The 20968-nt window shown below is 40.7% G+C and overlaps 1 protein-coding gene across 1 annotated transcript in view; it reads left to right on the top strand.

Annotated features, from left to right (window-relative positions):
* The first annotated feature begins 11240 nt into the window (after positions 1–11240).
* Positions 11241–20968, top strand: part of FLRT2 (fibronectin leucine rich transmembrane protein 2) — a 39104-nt gene continuing 29376 nt past the window's right edge. Inside the window, exon 1 of the mRNA XM_072116728.1 lies at positions 11241–11450. The gene's annotated coding sequence lies outside the window, so the exon portion shown is untranslated. The remainder of the gene's footprint in view (positions 11451–20968) is intronic.

The following is a 20968-nucleotide window of genomic DNA, read 5'->3' as shown; positions in this document are numbered from 1 at the left end:
TGCTGGTGGCAATGGGTCAATTTCAAGAAGACAACATGTTGACAACATCTGTAATTTCTTGTGAACATGTTGAACTCACTGAACACTCAATGTGGTCATCTAAAGTCATGGGACTTTGTTCCATATAAAAGCTTCTGGATGAAGAAACCCATATACACAAAGTATGGCAAGTCCTGCATCCATCAGCTCCACAGAGCTTGTGATTAAGGTTGGAGAAGTTGACCACCAGGTTGTCTGGTGGAGTGGATGAAGGCTCTACAGAAAGGGCCTCCCAATGTCATCATCAGCTACCATATACCTCCAGTGGGCGCTAAAGAGGGTGACAGGGTCAGGGATGTGGAATGAGTCAACTTTTCTGCATTTAAAAGCCATTTATTATAGCACTTTTAGAAAATGAAAGCTACACCCCAATTGGTTGCTCTAAGGAACAATGAAAGTTTTCAGAAAGCTGAAGAATGTTTTACTACACCATGATTAAGCTTTATTAACATAAGATGAGACCCTGGCCTCATGTGCTGCATGATATCAGCCCCATTTACATAAGTATATTGACTCCCAAAGGCGACGAGTAATTGTACCATTCTCCTATAATTTACACCATAAACACTTGCAGAAAAGTAAAGAGGAGAGGAAACGACATTGTCAATTTATGTACAGCCATGGGTCACAATCTGCAGTGAATGCTTGCAGACATCGGAATGTATGGAGTGAATATTTATGGGTAAACTTTGCTTCATCTCATTGCCTCATCCATTCATCATCTGTAACCTGGGGCAGGAGCTGCTCAGTGTCTGAGTGTAGTTATGCCTAGGATTGTTAGGAGTTCCTTAATGTGCACCCAGATCGCTCTCGATCCCCCCTATTTTATACTAGATTCTTTAGTCTCCATCTTCTTCTATAGGAAGCACCCACCTTACTCCGCAGCATTATAGAGGGAAGGACGACGCTCCTCCTGGCGATTGTATAGATGAATTGTCATTTTGTAATGACATTGTGGGTATTTATTTTGCTGGCAGTTAGAGCGATTGGTAGGAAAAGTCTTTTATAGTAGATTTGAGGCAGGAAGTCATCCACATAAAGCAACAATAAACCCACTGGCCTGCAGCCTTCATCTGACAATAAAAGTCTGCAGACAACAGCCCTAGTGATTGACGGGTGGCCGCCAAGCATTGTGCCCGCACTCAACCAAGTGAACGTTGGTAGCAAGGCTGGTATTAGATAGCTACTACAAGCCTAGCAATAATGATATGACACCGCAGCCCCCCCTATAGTGAGCAGACCCCTGAATAGAAGAAGCAGCCGCCTGATGGATTATTTTTACTCTGCAATGTTGTTTATATAATAGAAGCTCCTTACAGGGAGACAATGGTATAATTCACCAGGCGACGTAAGCGCAGGAATTTAAGTTTATTTTTATTTTCGATGCCTCAGGAAATCAGAGTTTTTTGGGCTTTTCGAGTAATATAAAAATAGAACTAAAGAAGAATGGAGTCCTCTAAGAATAGAAGGCACATGTGACAGCGGCTGCAGGAAAGCCGTCCACAACGCTCCAAGAAGGGAAAGCAAGAAATAACAAAAACCTATAACGCAATGATAACACCTTCCAGATGACAAGTCCACAGGGAAGAGCATCTCTGAATCCTGAACCTTTTATAAAGTTTCCTAGAAACTTCTTGCAAGTAGAAGTAAAAAGGCAAAAACTACAAATCTATGTTCAAGAGAAACCAACATTCTTAGAATCTTATAAACCTTACGCTCCATTATTGTAATAATTATTATTAGGATCTTTGCTTGCTGTAGGTAAATGGAAGCATTTGTTGTATGCATGAACAAGATGTAGACCTGTTCTGACATAGTAATAATAACTGCTGAACAAGGCTGGATTATAGGGAGGTCACATTAGGGCATAGTCTCTCGAGTCTCCACCACCGTAAGGACCTCGAAGATCTCCATCATCCACTCTCCCTGAGTATGTTCAGTGATAGCACACAGCTAGGAAAAGATGAAGAAGTCCTGCTCATGCATCTGGCTCTGCGTTCTGAGGTCTTAGAAAGGGAGGGAGATTCATCATTTGCAACTTTTTTCCCTCTTTTATGTTTTCTGTGTGTTGGTATTTGCCTTGTGTTATTTATCAAACAGGCTCAAATGTATCATTATATTTTATGCACAAATACAACTAATGTTTTATAAATCAAATAAAATGCCACAGTCAACATTTATAATCACACAATTAATAATAAATCTGGCTAAGAACTGCTCAAGAAATAAGCCATGTTCACTTCTCTAGGAAATGAAAGGATACAGACATGACAATTGATTCTAAAAATGGTGCAAATAAATAGAAACTTTGCCGCACGCCATTGAAACTGTTTAAAATTGTACAAAAAGCCAATAAAAATATTTTGTAATTCTCTTGATAAATATCCGCAACCAGCTTTTACCAGCTTTCCCTGAAGAGGCTCTGGTTGGCCGCCTCTTCAATATTTGATAGAAGAAGATGGGCCAAGGGTCCCAAATGTGAGATGTGGGTCTAAATTTTTGTCTTCATCAGCCTTGATCAAGTTTCCCAGCAGAGGGTTTGTTCCGATTGGTGGAGATTCATTTTGCCTCATTTGCCAGTTGTCTGGTTTCTCCGACCCATATGGCACTTTGGAGCCTCTTAGTGAATATGGGCCAGTGGGGGGAAATTTTAAGACTGGTGTTCTAAATGCTAATCCTAATGAATCCCCCCATTGTGTCCAGTCAAGGCAATCTCCAGTGAGCTTAACACAATATTATCATCCTATCGTGATAGTTTGTTAAAGGGGTTGTAAAAAGTTTTATTGTTGACAATCTAATTGGTGGGGGGTCCCGACTGCTGAGCATCATGTAATACTGCGGGAGCATCATTAATTGCTGAGCACAGTGCTCATCTATTTCCCATTCACTATGCAAGGGCCAGAAAGAACCAAGCAATGTGCTTAGCAATTATCATTTCTCCCATAATATTGTTGGGCAGGACATATGCTCGATTTGCTACCCCATCTATTACTGAGAATGGGACGCCTAGGATCATGAGAATGGACCCCCACTGATTAAAAGAATGTGGGGGTCCTGTTCTCACTAATTGATGTGCGTCATGTCAAGAATGTGTCCTTCCTCTCCATGCAAAACTATACAAGAGAGCTATACATAAGAAGGCTTATGTTACTGTTCTGGTTCTAGTCTCTATTAAGACGATTCAGTTTCATGACTTTTGTCTCTAGCTCCTGGTGACTATAAATGTTGATGATGATGAGGAAGAGGAATTTACAATAATATAAAGTATATGTGATATATCTGATTCTTAGGCTGGTCCCAGTAATCCTCCACTGATTCATTCCAGCAGCAGAATCTCCAGTTTCACAACTTGACATGACTTTACCTCGATAAATGCGGCTGGGGAGGGCGCTGGGAGTAGAGATATGAGGAAGTGATTCAGCTGGGGCAATCCCTGTGAATGTGCAGGGCAGAAACGGGTTGAGGCAGTCCTTACGTTCTGTCACTTGTCTCTTCTAACCAGAAACTGTACAAATAGAGAGGCTTCATCTCACCTAAGCTCTTCAGTGTCAGGCATCGCTCACATGGACCCTTTGTGGTGCATAGTCTACTGCAATGTCTTACATTGTAACAAATACAATTTCAAACAACCCTGGGCATGAAAAATTCCCCCTGACATCTTTTTGACTTAAATGGGTAAATTCATATAAAATCCACACGGCAGAACACAATGAAATGTCACAAATGCCATTTTTACAGAAGGAAGCAAATTTCCTACAGTTTCTTTTTTCTTTTTAAACAAAGTGACAGCAAGATGAAAAATGGCATCTTTTGTAAGGAATCTATAGCACAGTATGTTTCTTCCAAACTGGATCAAGAATTAAATGCCATAATTGCAGTGAAGACTGACACTAGAACAGGGACAGCACATAGCGGAACATAGCTGGGTAACAACTTCTACATAGCCGTCATCTTTAAACCTAGATAACCACGAAATGGCAAAAGGTAGCAATTTAAGGGTCTGAGTCCTTTGAACACATGGTTATAGTAATGTTATTGGAGGTTATTTAGCCCCTGTTCACTAATAAGCAGACACTACATGATTTACATATCTCATGTGCAGAAGATTGCAACATAAAAGTTACATTCTGTTTTTTTTTCATATGACTTCAAAAAATATTATTGTGCCTGGATTCATGTCCTTCACTGTACAATCACACGGCAGGGATCCAGAGCTCAGAATATTTTACCAGTGAAGTTAATCTGTTATTTCTTTACAAGTGTGAATCCAAGGCAGACGCTCCTCTCCCAGGGAGGAATTGTGCTCCAAAGATTTAAATATTAAACCCACAGCCCTCTTGTAGGATTGATGCCCAGGCAATGACATAAACTGTCATAAATTGCAGAGATTAACTCCTTTGAGTCTGCAGGGGGAGACTGACTTTATTTGTTGATGTCTATAACTGCTAACAAGTCGAGCCTTACTAAATGTTATCATACAGTAGTGGGATCTGTGTGAGCACCAGGTGTAGAGTCCTGTGTGTAATCCTTATTGTTGTACATTTTGTACTCCGAAACAGTTACATACAATCAGGAAAAACCTGCAGCTACATAATCCCCGTCATAACTTTGAGGAAATCACTAACCCCCAACAAAACTGTCTTTAAACGATCACCATGAGGGTCAGACATATTGCATGTTACCCGTTCGCCTTCACAAGGACTGCACCGTCAAGGTCCTCTCTGGTCCCAGGAAGTTTTAAGAACAATTGTAAAGTACAAAAACTTTTGTCTAACTCAAGCAAACTAAGCAAAAATGGGCAATTCTCTAATTAACTGTAATTAGCTGCCTGCAGTTGTTTAGCTGCTAGCAGGGGTTTGACCTTGTCCTCCTCCTCCTTCTGTATCGCTTCCTGGTAACCATGGGAATCCATTTAGGACAGCTGGAATGAGAGGAGGCTTGTTGAGAGGGGCAGTAGGAGAGGAGTGCCAGAAAACAGAACTTTGAGTGATGTCACAAGCATGTGATTCATCACATAGTTCAGGTCCTCCATGTTGTCCTGATTCATATGAATGCCCTCAATGCTCTGGCCTCAGTGCTCTTAGCTGATGTCACATTCAGGAAGTCCTACCCACTTCAGGAAAAGCTGAATATGATTTTATAAGAAGGGATGAAAGATATACCAGGCTGTATCTAAGGCTAGGAAAAAGGCAATAGCATGATACAGGTATCGTTGGAATTGTTGTCAAAGGCTCTCTCCAGCTGTACTAAAACCATTTTTCTGTCAGTAATTTTACAGTTACGCTTTAACTCAAGCAGTCTCTGCACACAAGGAAGAGGAACACCAAAAATAATCTGTTCCAGCCTGTGATGGATAACATAACTTTGCTGGCAGAACGGAACACTGACACTAGTAAGTGTCCTTGCCACTGCATCTTACAGCCTTCTGTTCCAATTCCACAGGATAGGCAATAGGGAGCTTTTTGATGAGGGTCTGACTGCTGGAACCCCCTCATAGTAGTCCTGTTATCACGAATGATTGGAACAGCAAGTTGAACACCATTTTTTGGATTTCTGGGGGTCTGATTCTCATGATCAGTGGGGTCACAGCAGTCAGACCCTCACCAATCAGCTTCTTATCCCCTGTTTTGCGGATAGGTGATAACTTAAAAGTTGAAAAAACTTCTTTAAGTGCATAATTCCCATAGAAGTAATTAATGGCATATCCATGGGACCTATCCAGGAACCCTCCCTTGTGCACACACCCCCCCATATTCAATTGCAATCCACAACATTCTTCATACTCTTCAAAGGAAAAGCTTCAGAGTTTATAGGAATAACAAAAGGAAACCATGAGTTAGAATACCTCTTTAATGGTTAATATGCACTTGGATTCTGACCATATATTACATTTCCACCTTACATAACAGATAACTGCTCTCTGTCCCCACAGATCAATGGCAGGTTCCCATTCAGGAAGTGGAGATACACAATCATCAGCATAAAGTCTCTGGTAAGACAATAGCTGTTGACAAACCCTCAATGTTATTTGCTCAGCACACAATGTAACCACAATAAGAGTCCTTTCACCTGATGAGTTTATGTTATGTGGCCAGCCTCAGGTAGGAGGGTTCAGGAAGCCGAGGAGCTGGGCCTGTGCATTGTGTGTGTGGATGTGATGGTTTGTGTGCGTTCACACAGTAGAATGTTGTCTTTGCTGAGTGTATATGTTCTTAGGATAATGAGCCGCCTTTGGTGACCGCACATCATTGACACAAGTGTTTTCGCTCTCTGTTCCCCAGCTGTGAATTCCTGGAGCCTGAACAAGAGCAATTGTATTTGGACGCCCGAACCCTCCGAGCTGAAATCACTGCGAGGAATCAAACAAATGGAGAGAAATGATGGAAACATAGGGCAATATTCACATATCTGTGTCGGTTCACTAGTGGGAATCTGTCTATTTTTCATGGAGAATTTGCATTCATGTGGCTTCGGTTTATCATTGATACTTACTTTATAAACTAAGCCTAGGAGTGATCTGTGTGAATAAGTCCATAGACTATTTTTATTTAAAGTTAACAGAACAAAGCCTTGTTCTGTCTGTTATAATATATAAGCACATAACCATTATCCATGCTACCTGCACACATTGGTGCCCAATCTCAGCCTTAAAGGAAACCTACCACTTGGGATAGGGCTTATAAGCTGGACATGCCGTGCACCAGCTCAGGGTGAGCTGGTGCCGGCGCTTATCTCCGTTATGTTTTTAAACAGTTTTAAAGTGTTTTAACAGTTTATTAATGTTTATATCCTTACTGGCTTTCCCTGCACCGGGGTCCGTGCTCGGCGCACCATGCGTGCAACCGTGTGTGCATCTGAATAGGAAGTGGTAGCGCGCATGGTGCGCCAAGCGCGGACCCCGGTGCGGGAAAGCCAGTAAGGATATAAACATTAATAAACTGTTAAAACACTTTAAAACTATTTAAAAACATAACGGAGATAAGCGCCGGCACCAGCTCATCCTGAGATGGTGCACGGCATGTCCAGCTTATAAGCCCTATCCCAAGTGGTAGGTTTCCTTTAAAAAATTTATATTTTCTTATGTTTTTCACAACCAATTTGCATCAGTCTGGCATTTCTTTTTAATGGATCTTTATCAACTATAGTCTGTGAGAGATCCAAGAATATTAGTTCTGACTAGGACATACTTTTTCACAGATCGGTCACTTGGTCCTTTAAAATAACAGCTTTGGCCACTGAACCATTAAAAAGTCGAGCATTTAATGCAGCTGTGAGACGTCTGTTCAAAATTCTACCCTTATTCATAATTTTCCTCATGCTCGCTTGCTGTCAGTGAATGGATTTATGATTTTACCTACAGCAGTGAAGAAAAAGAAGCAAATGAATGTCTGAATTGGTCCCAGAGAAGAAAGCTGCTAGGTCCGAGGTTAGCCCTGATAAATCACCCCAATATTTATATCTGAAGACAGAACACCTCTATAGGATTTTCCCTCTTACAGCTGAGATTTTGCTACAGTGTATCCATGTACAAATTTCCCTTAAGGGTGAAACAGAGATTTAGAACAAATCTCTTGTCTTAGAAACAATACATACATTTCAGTACAAATTCTACCTGTCTGGTGTCAAGGTTCTTTAGCTTGTATGTTACTGTCTATTCTTAATCCAACAGACCCTCAGTTGTGAGAAGTAATAGTTCTGCACAGGATTTCAGCCGTGACAACACTTAATTTCCAGGACGCTACACAGGTAGAGATGGATTTCACAGCACAGGAACATATGCCAGTCACCGTGGGTACATACAACCTCCTAGGATATATAGGGCTATATGATATGTATCCTATATGTACATTTGGGTAACTTGTTCCAGTACAGCCCTGATGCCACTCTGACAAGGATAACTGAAAATTAAATACATTGAGAAACGCTCATCCGTTTCCAATTGATTTATTGTTTGTACAGATTGTGTCTGTGTTCTACAATCCAGGATAGTCACCCGGGAGATGGTACTGTCTGCAAGCAATCACTGGTTAATTCATCCATGAGATCCTACTGTACAACAGACTATTCCTATAACCCCCAGTCAGGCGCTTTACACCGAAGCTGCATTGGAGACCCCTGATAATCAGACTGTTAGCTCTTCGGGTCATTAACTAAATTCTAAATATTCTCTGCTCTAATAATATAGTACAAAGCTTACAGACAAGTATACTGGCCACTGGGGGACACATGTGTTTTCTAGGGACATCAAGCAGTTAACACTTAGAAATATTAGAACCAGACAGACCTGAAATCAATTAGCTCAACAACAAAACTTAGTATAAAAGTAGTTAAAATAAAACTGGCAGGATTTTGTTTCCAGTAAAACTCTCCCTGTGCTAGAGCGCCACCTGTGTAAAATGTATGGTACTGCACCCTCACTTCTCAGGGCTGCGCTGTGAAAGAGACCCCTTATTACTATAGCCAGCCCTATAAAATAACGATGCAGAAACAGATAAGCAACATTTAGTGTATCATTGGATGTATAAAGAGTATCATGGATTGGTATAATGGGTAAATATAAGCTCTGCTGGTTGTCAGCATACAAGGTATCCTCTCGTAATAATCCCCAATCTACTCTTTGTATTAACATCCTACAGGGTTCCTCTGATGGGGTATTGTCATAGCAAAGCCTGGACAATGTGTGGACTTTTACATATATATATATATATATATATATATATATATATATATTCATCATGTGGGATGGGAAAAGATGGAGAGGGTGATCAATAAGAAGATCAAGGAATCATATAGGGATTAGGACAGATTTAGGTCACTTTCTTGAAGATTTCATTGATTCATTGATATAATAATAATAATCATCGTCATAATACATTTAATTAATAAATAATAATGTTGGGTTCTTATCAAGGGTTAAACTTCATAATGGTCAATGAACTTGAATGGATCACATTTGGTGATCTTCTGCTTAAATTCATTATACCCAATATCATCCTAAATGCCATAAAATATATCACAATATATAGCCAAATTTAATTTAGTCATATTAGAAGCGGAACGATCATGCTTGTTGCCACTTTGACCCCACATATGTATATCCTTATAGTTTGCATTACTATGATCTTACTGTAGGTAGTAAAGCTCACTTCCTCCCCACTGATGTCAGATCGGTGAAGCAGGCAGCTGAGCCCTGGAGCTGGCACTCTAATTCCCCTGCTGCATGCATGCAGGGATGTAATGGAGAGTAATGAGGGGACCTGTAGGTTTACAATCTATTAGGACACGGACATTCTTGGCTATGATCTTCAGATATATAACTGTCCTCCCCCTGTCAGGGGTTTGTGTGCTCAGGCCTGGAGAGCTGTCATCCCTGAGTGATTCATTGCAGCCGATAAGATCATTCACTTTCCTGTAATCTGGAGAAAGGGCTTTTAAAGACACATTCTCTGCCTGTCCAGGACATCAATCCTCTGCCGGTGAGAGGTGATGTGAGGCTCATTCACACACTGGACATCACCTGCAGAGGAGGGGACAGTCAGGGTGATTGATGGCCTGCACTCAGGTCCAGGGCTGGAAGGAACTTTATTACGGGGAGGTTATTGTATCAGAATATTTCATATTAAGTTTCATATTAAGCAAACATGTTGCTAAATCAACAAGTTTATGGTACAATGTAACGGGGGAGTGAGGCTGAATAGGCATTTAATGAGGGGCCTAATGCTGAAACCTTTCCAAAAACCTGTAATGACCCAATTAGTGTAGAGTCATTAGAAGCTCATTATACACCTCCCTGCCCCGTGCAGTCATGTACAGTATACCGGGGAGGGATGGGGGGTCCTGTGCACCGTCCTACACTTCTCCTGCTGCCAATCAGTCACAGCGGTCCCAATTTCTCCCTCCTAGACGTGGCCAATTCGTCATCATCTCCCTAGCATTACATAACCCCCCATACTTACCCAGTCAGTGCCACCACCTGATTACTCCTAATTTACTACTTACTGTCCTAAATCTGAGAAGCATTGTGGTTTTTTATTTCACTGCGCTAAGAATAAAATCAGTACTGGCAGGTGATGGGTTAAATATATAAGGGCCACTAAATGCTATGAAATAAGATATTGAGGGGTGAAATGTGGAAATAAATAATATGATTTATGCCATCCTGTGACTGCAGAAAGGAGAATCTGGAGTCTGGTGATACCAGTTATACTGAACACTGTGCAGCACCCAGCAGCTTCCTTCTCCAGGTTTCTCAGGCTGGGGTGCTACTATAATAGTAGGGTCCTCAATGTAGGAATACTCACGATACAGTCCCCTTCACTTTTGGCATCAGATTAACCCATTCTCTGCTTGTTGAATAGATGACTTTGATTGATAGGGCTGATCTTCACCCATCAAGTGTCCAGTTGGGAAGGGGTTAAAGTCTTTTCTTGTCCCTTCTATAAAATATGTAGAGTCTTGCATCCAGTGAGGGCAGGGGTTAATCAGCAGTTGTTGTAGTCCTACCTGTAGCTCTCTCTGCTTCTTCTGAGCTATCTGCTGCCTTAAAATGTGGGAGGAGAGAGAAACCAGAGCCTGGATGTAGGGATAGAGCTGGCTGTCATGTGCAGGGGTGTCTGGGTGACAGCAGTGACATCTCAGCCATTATTGCTGCCTGCATGAGGGGCCAGGCAGGACCCCATTGAAACATTGCCTGTGCTCATTTGCATAGCTCCTCCCAGGATCTTTTAATGTCTGCAGTGCTGGGAGCAGGAGGCAGGATCAGGAGCTGGAGGCAGAGCTGTCCGTGATCACACTGAGGAGCTCACATCCACTGCACGGAGCTCACCTCCCGGCTGCACGGAGCTCTCCTCCAGTCTGCACGGGGCTCTCCTCTAGGCTACACGGAGCTCACATCCCGGCTGCACGGAGCTCTCCTCCAGTCTGCACGGGGCTCTCCTCTAGGCTACACGGAGCTCACATCCCGGCTGCACGGAGCTCTCCTCCAGTCTGCACCGGGCTCTCCTCTAGGCTGCACTCTGACAGGTCCGCGGAGTCCACATCTGGGCGCACAGGAGATCGGGGAGCAGAAAGATTTTCCTTTGGGATTACTGTGGAGACCCCTCTTAGGAACCGTGGCCCCGGGATGTGCCATTCCCGCACCGGGCTAGAAGATGCTGTACTCTCCTGAGGGGGTTCGGATAGCGCTGGAGACCCCCCGGGAGGAGCTGCAGGAGGCTGCCGGGGACCGGGCACTAACTCCCCGCTGCTGGCCCGGCTCTGACACCCCTTCTATTGGATTGAGCCCCTGAGCTGCACGAACCGGACCCTCTCCTTAAAGTTTGATTGGATTTCTTGATTATTTTGGATGCACAGAGAGAGGACCCTAAGTAGATCATGAGGAGAAGTAAAAGAGGAGAACGACACCCTGCCAGGTAAGAAGGGCACCAAGAGGGACATTCTCTATCCAGAAGTCACTTGCTATAGTTAAAAGAAGCTGGCGGTGTTACTTTCAAGATATCAAGCCCTATAGATCTCAGGATTTATAAGTATCAGGTACCAGTATAGGTGTCTCTGGCTATAAGTATCAGTATCTATAGGTATTATCTATAGGTATGACGATAAATAGCTATCAGTATCTATAAGAATTTAAATCAATAGGTATCAGAATCTATAGGTATTAGGAACTATAGGTATCAGAATATATATATATATATATATATATATATATATATGTATGTATCTAGATCTATACGTAATAGTACCTATAGGTATCCGGATATATAGGCATTGATGATCTATAGGTACCAGGATTGTATAGGTGTCCTCAGTGTTATGATCGGTAGATATCCGCCTTTGAGGGCAGCGACCATCACTGACTAACGTGAGCTATAGATGATTTAAAGCAACTTGTGAGCCTTAAATATACATAGTGACCATCGGTACAATGACCTATACTGAGCGTATTGTGTTCCTGGGTTTAGAGGTGCCGACACAAATATCTTCTAGCAGTGACTGGGGTATAGCTAATCCGATCAATGGAAATGCAATAATGGATGACACATTTCGGAAACACAGTACAGCTAAGAATTTGGGAAATATCTACCTAGTATCAGATATTCCCTCAGCTGAAGGATCCACAGAAAATAGAGATCAATATGAGAGCATGGAGGGTAAATATTTATGTTAGATCCAATCTTAGACTAATTGTCCATAGGAGATTACATCCCAAAGGACACATAAACCCATTTATATGCCTTGGATCTGGAAAAGACTTTTCATAGGATCAGGATTTTCCTGATAGATCTGAAGCGGATGAGTTATTTAGAGAAGTGACATACAGATTCAGAAGGATCTATAGGGGATGAGCTATGAAGGGAAGTGTTATATAATATCATATCTGTAGGGAAGGAACTATAGGGGAAGAGTTCTGGAGAGAAGTGATATATAATATATCTGTAGAGAAGGATCTATTGGAGATCAATTATGAAGGGAAGTGATTTCTAATATCATATCAGTAGGGAAGGACCTATAGGGGATGCGTTATATAGGGAAGTGATTTCTAATATATCAATAGGGAAGGATCTATAGGGGATGAGTTATTTGGGGGCATGTAAATGGTTATGGTTTTATGGACTGGAATAAAAGAATTGGTATAAAGTAGGAATTTTATGCCTGATTCCTGGACTTGTTTACAGACTTAATCCTCCATCTCTGGGAATATTGATTTTCATCACAGAATGTTGTGAAGGGACACTGTTATGAAGGTGTCACCTCTACAAGTCTGTGGGAACTGTATACCCCTGACCCTCTGTGCACCCTATAAAAAGAGACTGAGCCTTTACTTGTATCTATACGATGGACTATACGTACCCGATATTGGGATAACTCTCATGTAGGAATCTATCATGTATCCCAAATAGGAGCCAGAATCAGACACAATTGTATGGAGAATATATGATCGCTCCCCAGCTCCCTATTAACCCTCTCCCTCCTGCTTCTTCCTGTCTGTGTCATGCAGTGGTGACATACATTAGGTTTATGGGATGAGCCAGAACCCATATAACATGGTGAATTTATCATCGCATTACAAATAGAGGTGTTTATTGTAACGTGCCCACATTACTGCAATGATGCCACCCTGCTCCCTGTCTGGGTCTGGCATGATAGATATGCCTGGGTACTGCTTACAGTGCGCCAAGGTGCCCAGTGATACATGTAGGAATTTGTATTGCCAGGTCTCCGGATTCTCTCTCCGAAGTGTGGCAGTTTTTGGGCACAACATAGTCACAGCCAAAGCATTTCCAGAATGCAGCAGCATATGGGTCTTTATATGCGGTGACAGCAGGCTCATTAACTGATGGGGTTGAAGGCAATTCTTCCATTATGGTTAAGTGGTACAAATTGACTAGATGAGGCTATTACGGGTTATGAGGCACAGGGCAGGAGCAGCCTCCATCTCCAAGCAAACCTTTAATCCATATTATCCAGAATAAGCCTGGGATCCTGGACCTAATCCCTGTGCACACAGGTGAGGGTACAAGGAGGGGTAACAGATCGCATTTACTAGACAGGTAGATGTACAACATATCAGTAGACCCTGCAACACATTGGGATATACAGTCAATATATCCTGAGGCATGAGTAGATGAGCACGGCTTAGTAAGAGGAAAACATAACATATATACATTGTCCTGTAAATGCTTTAGGTATGAGGTATGCCTATGGCCTCCTCGCACCTTCAGTGAATCGTACTTATTCATCACAGCTCCTATTATACATAGGATTCCACTAATATCGGCGACTGTAGTCGGAACGGGATAGAATGTGATTAGGAAATCGTCCACTTATTCCCCATTTTCCCAAAGATTTTGCCATCATGCAGAGATCTAGCAAATGTCTGGCAGCATCATGTCATAGGATTCGGAGCTTAGTTACTGGGACAATGTGTGCCTGGTGATTTGGGTAACTGAGATTTTGGGTTATAAGGAATAGTTGAGGGGGGAAGCCATTCACAAGGCAGATGTATGAGATTGCGGAGGGATCCTGCGATCCTATGGTCTCTCCCTCCCCACCCGATGGAATATATATTACATGACTGGGTGACCCCAGACCCGCTTACATTCCAGCACACTCCCAGTTCCCCCAGTACTGCCCTGACTGAGCAGTTTGTGCAGAGTTGATTCACATTCAGTTCATTACTGACCTCTATCTGTAAGAACTGTGCAGCCATTGTTTGTGTGGAGCCATAAAGCCAGGATTTCTGCACAGCCAACTCCTCTCCTCCAGCACAGGGGGAACTAGGATTTATTTCCTCCATAAACCTGGACAAATTGCACATTATAAATGGAGAATATAATAGCAGGCACCGGCTGTAACTTTACACGTCCAGTTCATTGGAATGTGACGGCTTTGTCAGGGTAGGATGGGAGAAAACACCAAATTTATTTTACAAATTGTAAGATTTTAGAACTTGCAATATTGTTTAGCTGCAGGAAAATGTGGAGGTTTATGGGATTTCTGGAGACAGAGGAGAGTCGCAATTATGGAGGAGACACATTTCATATGGAATAACAACAACAACTATTAATATTATGAATCATTATTATTATAATCCTTATCCCTCATTACCATGCATGCTTTCTCATCTGCTTGATAAGTTACTATTGATTTACTATAGACAGTAAACTATATATGACAGGAATTATTTATACTGAGAAGGGGCTTGATGCCACATCTGGTTCAAGTGATACAGTTCCCTTTACTCCATGAAAAACCTTGTTTCTACTTCTCTACTACAAGTCAATTATATCATTAATTAAGGGAATGACAGATTATGGTTATTGGTGTTGTTAGTAGTTGTAGTTGATGTATTATACTATTATTACTAGAATCATTCTTGCCTCAATTTTCTAAATAATTATTTTATCCATAAGAAATAAAAATAAGATGTATGGATAACTTTAAAACAATTGTGTCTGTAGACTCACATCTCTATCTCCCTTTAATAGCTATATCTGTAGCCACCATATTCCTCTGTAGAAGCTATGGAGGTTAGGTATCATTAGACTAGCTCCTTGGGACAGTGCTATGCACTGCCCATCAGATTCATTAAAGTGGTTTGGCCCTTTAATAAATGTTTTTATTAAATGTTTTATTTTCTGTCTGGGATTTTTTTTTTCAAAAAGTCTCAAAATGCATAAAAAGTCCCAGCACATAGACCAGCTGGGGACTGGAGAACTATGAGACATTTTATGGACATTTTTGAAAATGTCCCAAGTCATGAGTCTGGCTCTGCACAGTAGTTCAATGACGCCAGATGACAGAAATAGTCATGTTAAAGCTTTTTTTTAGACTTTTTATGGCAAAAACACAGGAAAACCAATGATAAATAACCCCCTATATATCTTTGTAGAAGCTTTATAGCTTTACCCCTTTATACATTCTAATTACCAATGTAGTAGCTATATCCTTATGTATACATTATACACTGGGTAGTAGCTCTTTATCCCTATGTAGAGACTATATCCTTCTGAAGACTCTGTACCCCTATGTTGTTGGTATACCTTTATGTATACACTATATCCCTCTGTAGACTATATGCCGTCTAGATATGATATACATATGAAGTAAACCTCAGTTTTGCCTATATCCCTATGCAGACATTATATCCCTCTGTAGATACTATATCCATATGTATTGGCTATATCTCCCTGTATCTCTCCGCAGATACTATAACCCTCTGTAGACAGTCTATATCTTTATGTAGTAGCCATATCCATCTGTAGACATTATTTCCCTCTATGGACACTATATAGCTTTGTAGTAGCTATATCACTATGTAGTGGCTACATCCCTCTGTAGACAGTCTATATCATTGTGTAGTAGCTATACCCCTCTGTAGACATTATTTACTCTATAGACAGTATATACATGTGTAGTAGCTATATCACTATGTAGTGACTCTATCCCTCTGCATACACGTTAACCCTCTGTAGACAGTCTATATCTTTATGTATTAGCTATATCCCTCTGTAGACTCTATTTCTCTCTATGGATACTATATAGATTTGCAGTAGCTATATTACTATGTAGTGGGTACATCCCTCTGTAGACAGTCTATATCATTGTGTAGTAGCTATATCCTTCTGTAGACTCTGTAGACAGTCTATATTCTTATATAGTAGCTATATCTCTCTGTAGACAGCCTATATTCTTATAAAGTAGCTATAGCTCTCTGTAGACATGCTTTCCCTTTATAGACAGTATATACTGTCTATATCCCTATGTAGTGTCTCTATCCCTCTGCAGACACTATATCCTAGAGGGATCTCTGGTAAGAAGGAACAGGCAGAATCTTTCTTATAATCAGGATAGACAGAGACTTTATTACTGTTGTTATTAAAAGGTTTCTGCTACATGGGATTACTGTAACGTGTCTCATTGAGGAGATGCGAGGCCTGCACTGTGTACAAGATATGGCCATCCAAGGGTGAAATACAGGAGAGCGCTAGGGAAGTGAGGGGACTGATCAGACATAGGGCTATACACTTATGTTATGAGCACCTATCTATTGGATTATGTATCAGAGAGAATGAATTTCATTGCTCACAAGTGAGCTTTTGGGGAGCAAGCGGTCCACTTATAAGTATTGTATGGGCCTTTATTATGTAATATGTGAAATAATACTTTGTAATCTCATATGTAATATAAATGTAATTTAAGATTATACGGGACTGCGATAAAATCTTCATATAATAATATAATGTAATATTGCTGAGACTCATCCACAGGCGTTGACTCTTTGGCGCAATGATGGGGGTGATTTACTTTGCTTGTTTTGTGACCTTGTACTTCCCACTAAATTGCAGTAAGTCTTTTTGTTACCGGAATTTATAAAATTCAAGTTATCTTTTCCTCTAAATATCTGCAGCTTATAGATCTTTTTCTTCGACCTATTACTCAATTATTTCTAAAGTCTTTTCTTATATCTATTCCAGACACAAATCACTATAACTGATAATATTGCTGGTTACTACTAGAACTTATACAGTCATTTAACAATGATATCTATTTTGGTCTTACACCTCATGCCTCAGTAATGTCAGCCAGTGGCTTGTACCCCGGTGATGTGTATTGCCAGGCTATATTCTGCTAGATATTATTTTATCCCATAAACGTCCCTCCGCTGTGTATGCAGGTGACTCTACCACTTTATTAAAGTCATAATTCTCGTGCTCGGTTGGTTTCAGCTCTGTGACGTGTCACTGCGTTGACATAAACAATCATTTGTGGCCTCATAACCTCCTGTAAATGTAGCATTAGATATTATGTCCACCAGAGATACACAGCGATGACTCTGGGCCCAACCGCCCATAAATAATCTATGAGGACTCATGAATGAATCTGATGTCTCTATGATCAATCATCCCATCTACATTATATCCATTATATAAACAGTCAGGTCTTGCTCTCTTTACATACACACCGTCAATTATTAATAGCAATATATATAAAACATGTTCAGGATGGCTCATCTGAGAAGACTACTACATCCATGAGGATCTGTGTACTGTGCGGGAGATTGTATATAGGGATTGTCTATAGTTATTGTCAGTGTCATGAGAAGGGGAGTTTATACCTTCTCTATACATAAATAATAAACCTTTAGTACACATTTTCCTAATGGGCAGAGATGATCCAGCGTCAAATGTACCCATAATGCAATTGCTTGGGACCCAGAGATCAGGGGGACTCCATGTTGTCTTAAAATTTTCCCCACCGGAGGTCCTGCAGCCATATTTACTAAGAGGCTTTGGGGCAAACTCCACTAGTTCCGACCTTTAGACCAGATTGGAACTGGTGGAGTTTTCTACTATAGTAAACGCCCCTGCCTGCACTCCACCGCCTCTCTCTCTGCCCCGACACCCATAGAGGCGTACGGTTTGGAGAAGCCAGAAACTGATAGGGAGGGGAAGATTCATGTGGATTCTACACAAGAAAACTGTTGGAGAAGCATTAATGACTTTTTTAAGCCCCTTGATGTCTGATGTGTGTTGTTGTGGGCCCTCCATATGGTCACCTTTAGGAAACCTCACAACAGAGGTTGCACTTGTCTGCAGCCCCACTACTGGTGAAAGGAAGAATTACACTGTTTTAATAATAATCAAAGGGCTTTCTATAAAATATATGGATATGCAAGTTACAAGGGAGCGAGAGAAATGGATGTGAGAGAGATGTGTACTTACTTTCTCTACAATTTTTCAAGGGTCTAATAGCTTATCTGATAATATTTATACATTTTTATGAGGTATAAGAGTTGTCATCTGTACATAAAAATAATATTATAGTCATAATAATTATTAATACATTTTTTAACTCTTCAGCTGATCGTGTCCTCATTGTCACTCTAAATTTATTGTGTGTCTTTGAAATAAAAAAAGAACTTTGATAAATTTTAATAAAAAAAAAAAAGAAATCTAATAAATGTTTCGTAAAACATGAATGGCGTGTCACAAATTCTTTAGGCTTCCGTTGAACTGAAAAGACAGGCATAACAGGTTTGAATCTGTGAATTGTTGTGATGAAGGCCACGGTGCTTCTTGCCATCATACAGCGCTATATATATATATATATATATATATATTAGTATTCACTACATTTACGTATGTACCATTCACTGTCTCAAGGTTAGAAAGATGACTAGATTAAAATACAGTATAAGATACAAAGAAATAATTTACCAAGTATAAGAACAATGCATCAGCTTCTGCCAACAAAGCAACATTAGGACTGTACGGTAAATTTACCTGCACAATCCCAGGCATAGATCACATGATTCCCTTTTTCGCCATGTAGCCTTCTGATCCGGTGTTATAGTCATAAGACAAGTATAATATTAATATGGCACAGTGATGGAAGATGGGATAACTCTGTAATGAAAATGTATCACTTGTCCCTAGATTGTCCCTAATAATGTAAAAACATAATACGTACATAATATGTACATAATAGCCATGGATGGCCGCAGAAAGCTGACAATGAATTTTGCTAGGAATCCAGCTATTGTTACTCATTTGTCTATTATTTTGAACATGGAGAGCCTTTGTGAGTCACAAGCCCAAGTCTCCCTGTTATTACAGAACACTCACCAATAATCTGATTATCATTGTGCCATCTTGCACCCCCTTTTACACCCCCTTTTGGTCTCATTGACAATTATCCCTTTTTCCAGAATCATGCAGACTGCAGACCTGTGTGTTCTTTATACTTTTTCAAATCTGTAAAATTTTCTACAAATCAGCAATGATCAGGCCCTGCTGCTGCCAAATCAAGGTAGTTTTTTTTTTTATTGTAAATGGATTTATAAATTCTGAACTTATTTCACATTAATTGTCTTTTCTGATACTTGGCACATTGTGGAGGATAAACTAAGAAATGTCTCCTGTATTATTGTGGAAGTTACTTGGAAACCATCCTTAATATTCTTTATACAGTAATAGACCCCTTTTATAGTTTTACCATGCATTCTATATACTGACCCCAAGAATATAACTTTTCATGGAATTCCATGTGTGTATGTGGGGCTGGTCAGGGACAGACGTACCATATGTGTAAGCACCCGAGGGGCTCTATAAGCAGCTGTGAGCTGGTGACACTAAAGCGGCTTCCCTGTATTATCTTGTTGGTGTTCTCTGTGATGTGTAATGAGCTGCAGATTTCTGGTGTCATCTCTAGGTGCACATGGAAAGACAAGGATAATATTGTCGATTTAGTGCGTTCCTTCAGGCTTCTGAATTATTTACCAATAATTTATCCTCTGCCGCTGCAGTAAGCAGAACAAACCGTTAATGCAGACTAAACAAAGAGACTCCCTGCAGATATGCCGGAGGGAAGAGAGGGATGAAATGCAGAGAAAGAAGGAAAAGAACAGTAATATAGTGAGAGCGGCTCACGACGATTCCACATTATTTCTGTCCCCCAAGTAGTAAATATCCCTCCCTCCCTTCTGCTCCTACACAATTTCTCTGCCCCATCCAATGTTTTGGCCCTTATAACATCTTTCTACCTTGCATATATAATCTGTCAACCCCCATAAATCTCTCTGCCCCAACAATTTCATTGCTTCACCCCATATAATATCTTTTCTTCTTCAACACAATTTCTCTCCTATACAATCTCATTTCTTTATCCTATCTCTGCTGCCCTCACAATGTTTCTTCCTTGTTGATACAATCTCTCTAACTCTACACAATGTCAGCCAAGGTATTATAAGAAGAACAAGCCAATCAAACCACCAGCACCACTGCCAATCTTATAAATAGGAGGTAGGTACAGGCTGACATAAAACAGCTAATGCTATCTGGTCTGCACTGCACATGAAATTAGTGATTCCAACATGGAAGTTTAATACAGAAGAGATGTAATTCTGTGTATTTGTGGTATATTTTATTTTTTTAAGAATGTGCCAGTTTGACTTCTGAATGTCACATAAGAATCTGTGACGTTCTGGGAGTCTCTAACATACACTGTCCCTAACATACAGAGAATAGAACTTATTATTTTGAGTTACAGGCTCCAAATCGTCTTATTACCATTTTACTGCCATTAGGTAACATAATGGCAGTAAATCTTTTTATCATTGCACCAACATCAGGGGCAGTTCGTATTAAGTTCAATAACAAAATTGTATAAATCTGTATGCATAATAACAATAATAATTCCTTTATTTATATAGCACACAGATTACGCAACACTACACAGAGTTTGCCAAATAGGTCCCTGTCCCCAGTGGGGCTCACAGTCTAATCAATCTACCAGTATGTTTTGGAGTGTGGGAGGAAACTGGAGGACCAGGAGGAAATCCACGTATACACGGAGAGAACATACAAACTCTTTTCAGATGTTGATCCTGGGACATAGAGCTCTCCCCAGTGGTGATTGGAGGTAGCGT

Source organism: Engystomops pustulosus, chromosome 7 (genome assembly GCF_040894005.1).
Source record: "Engystomops pustulosus chromosome 7, aEngPut4.maternal, whole genome shotgun sequence".
NCBI lineage: Eukaryota > Metazoa > Chordata > Amphibia > Anura > Leptodactylidae > Engystomops > Engystomops pustulosus.
The sequence above is the reverse complement of the archived record's forward strand: the minus strand, read 5'-3'. Positions and strand labels throughout refer to the sequence as shown.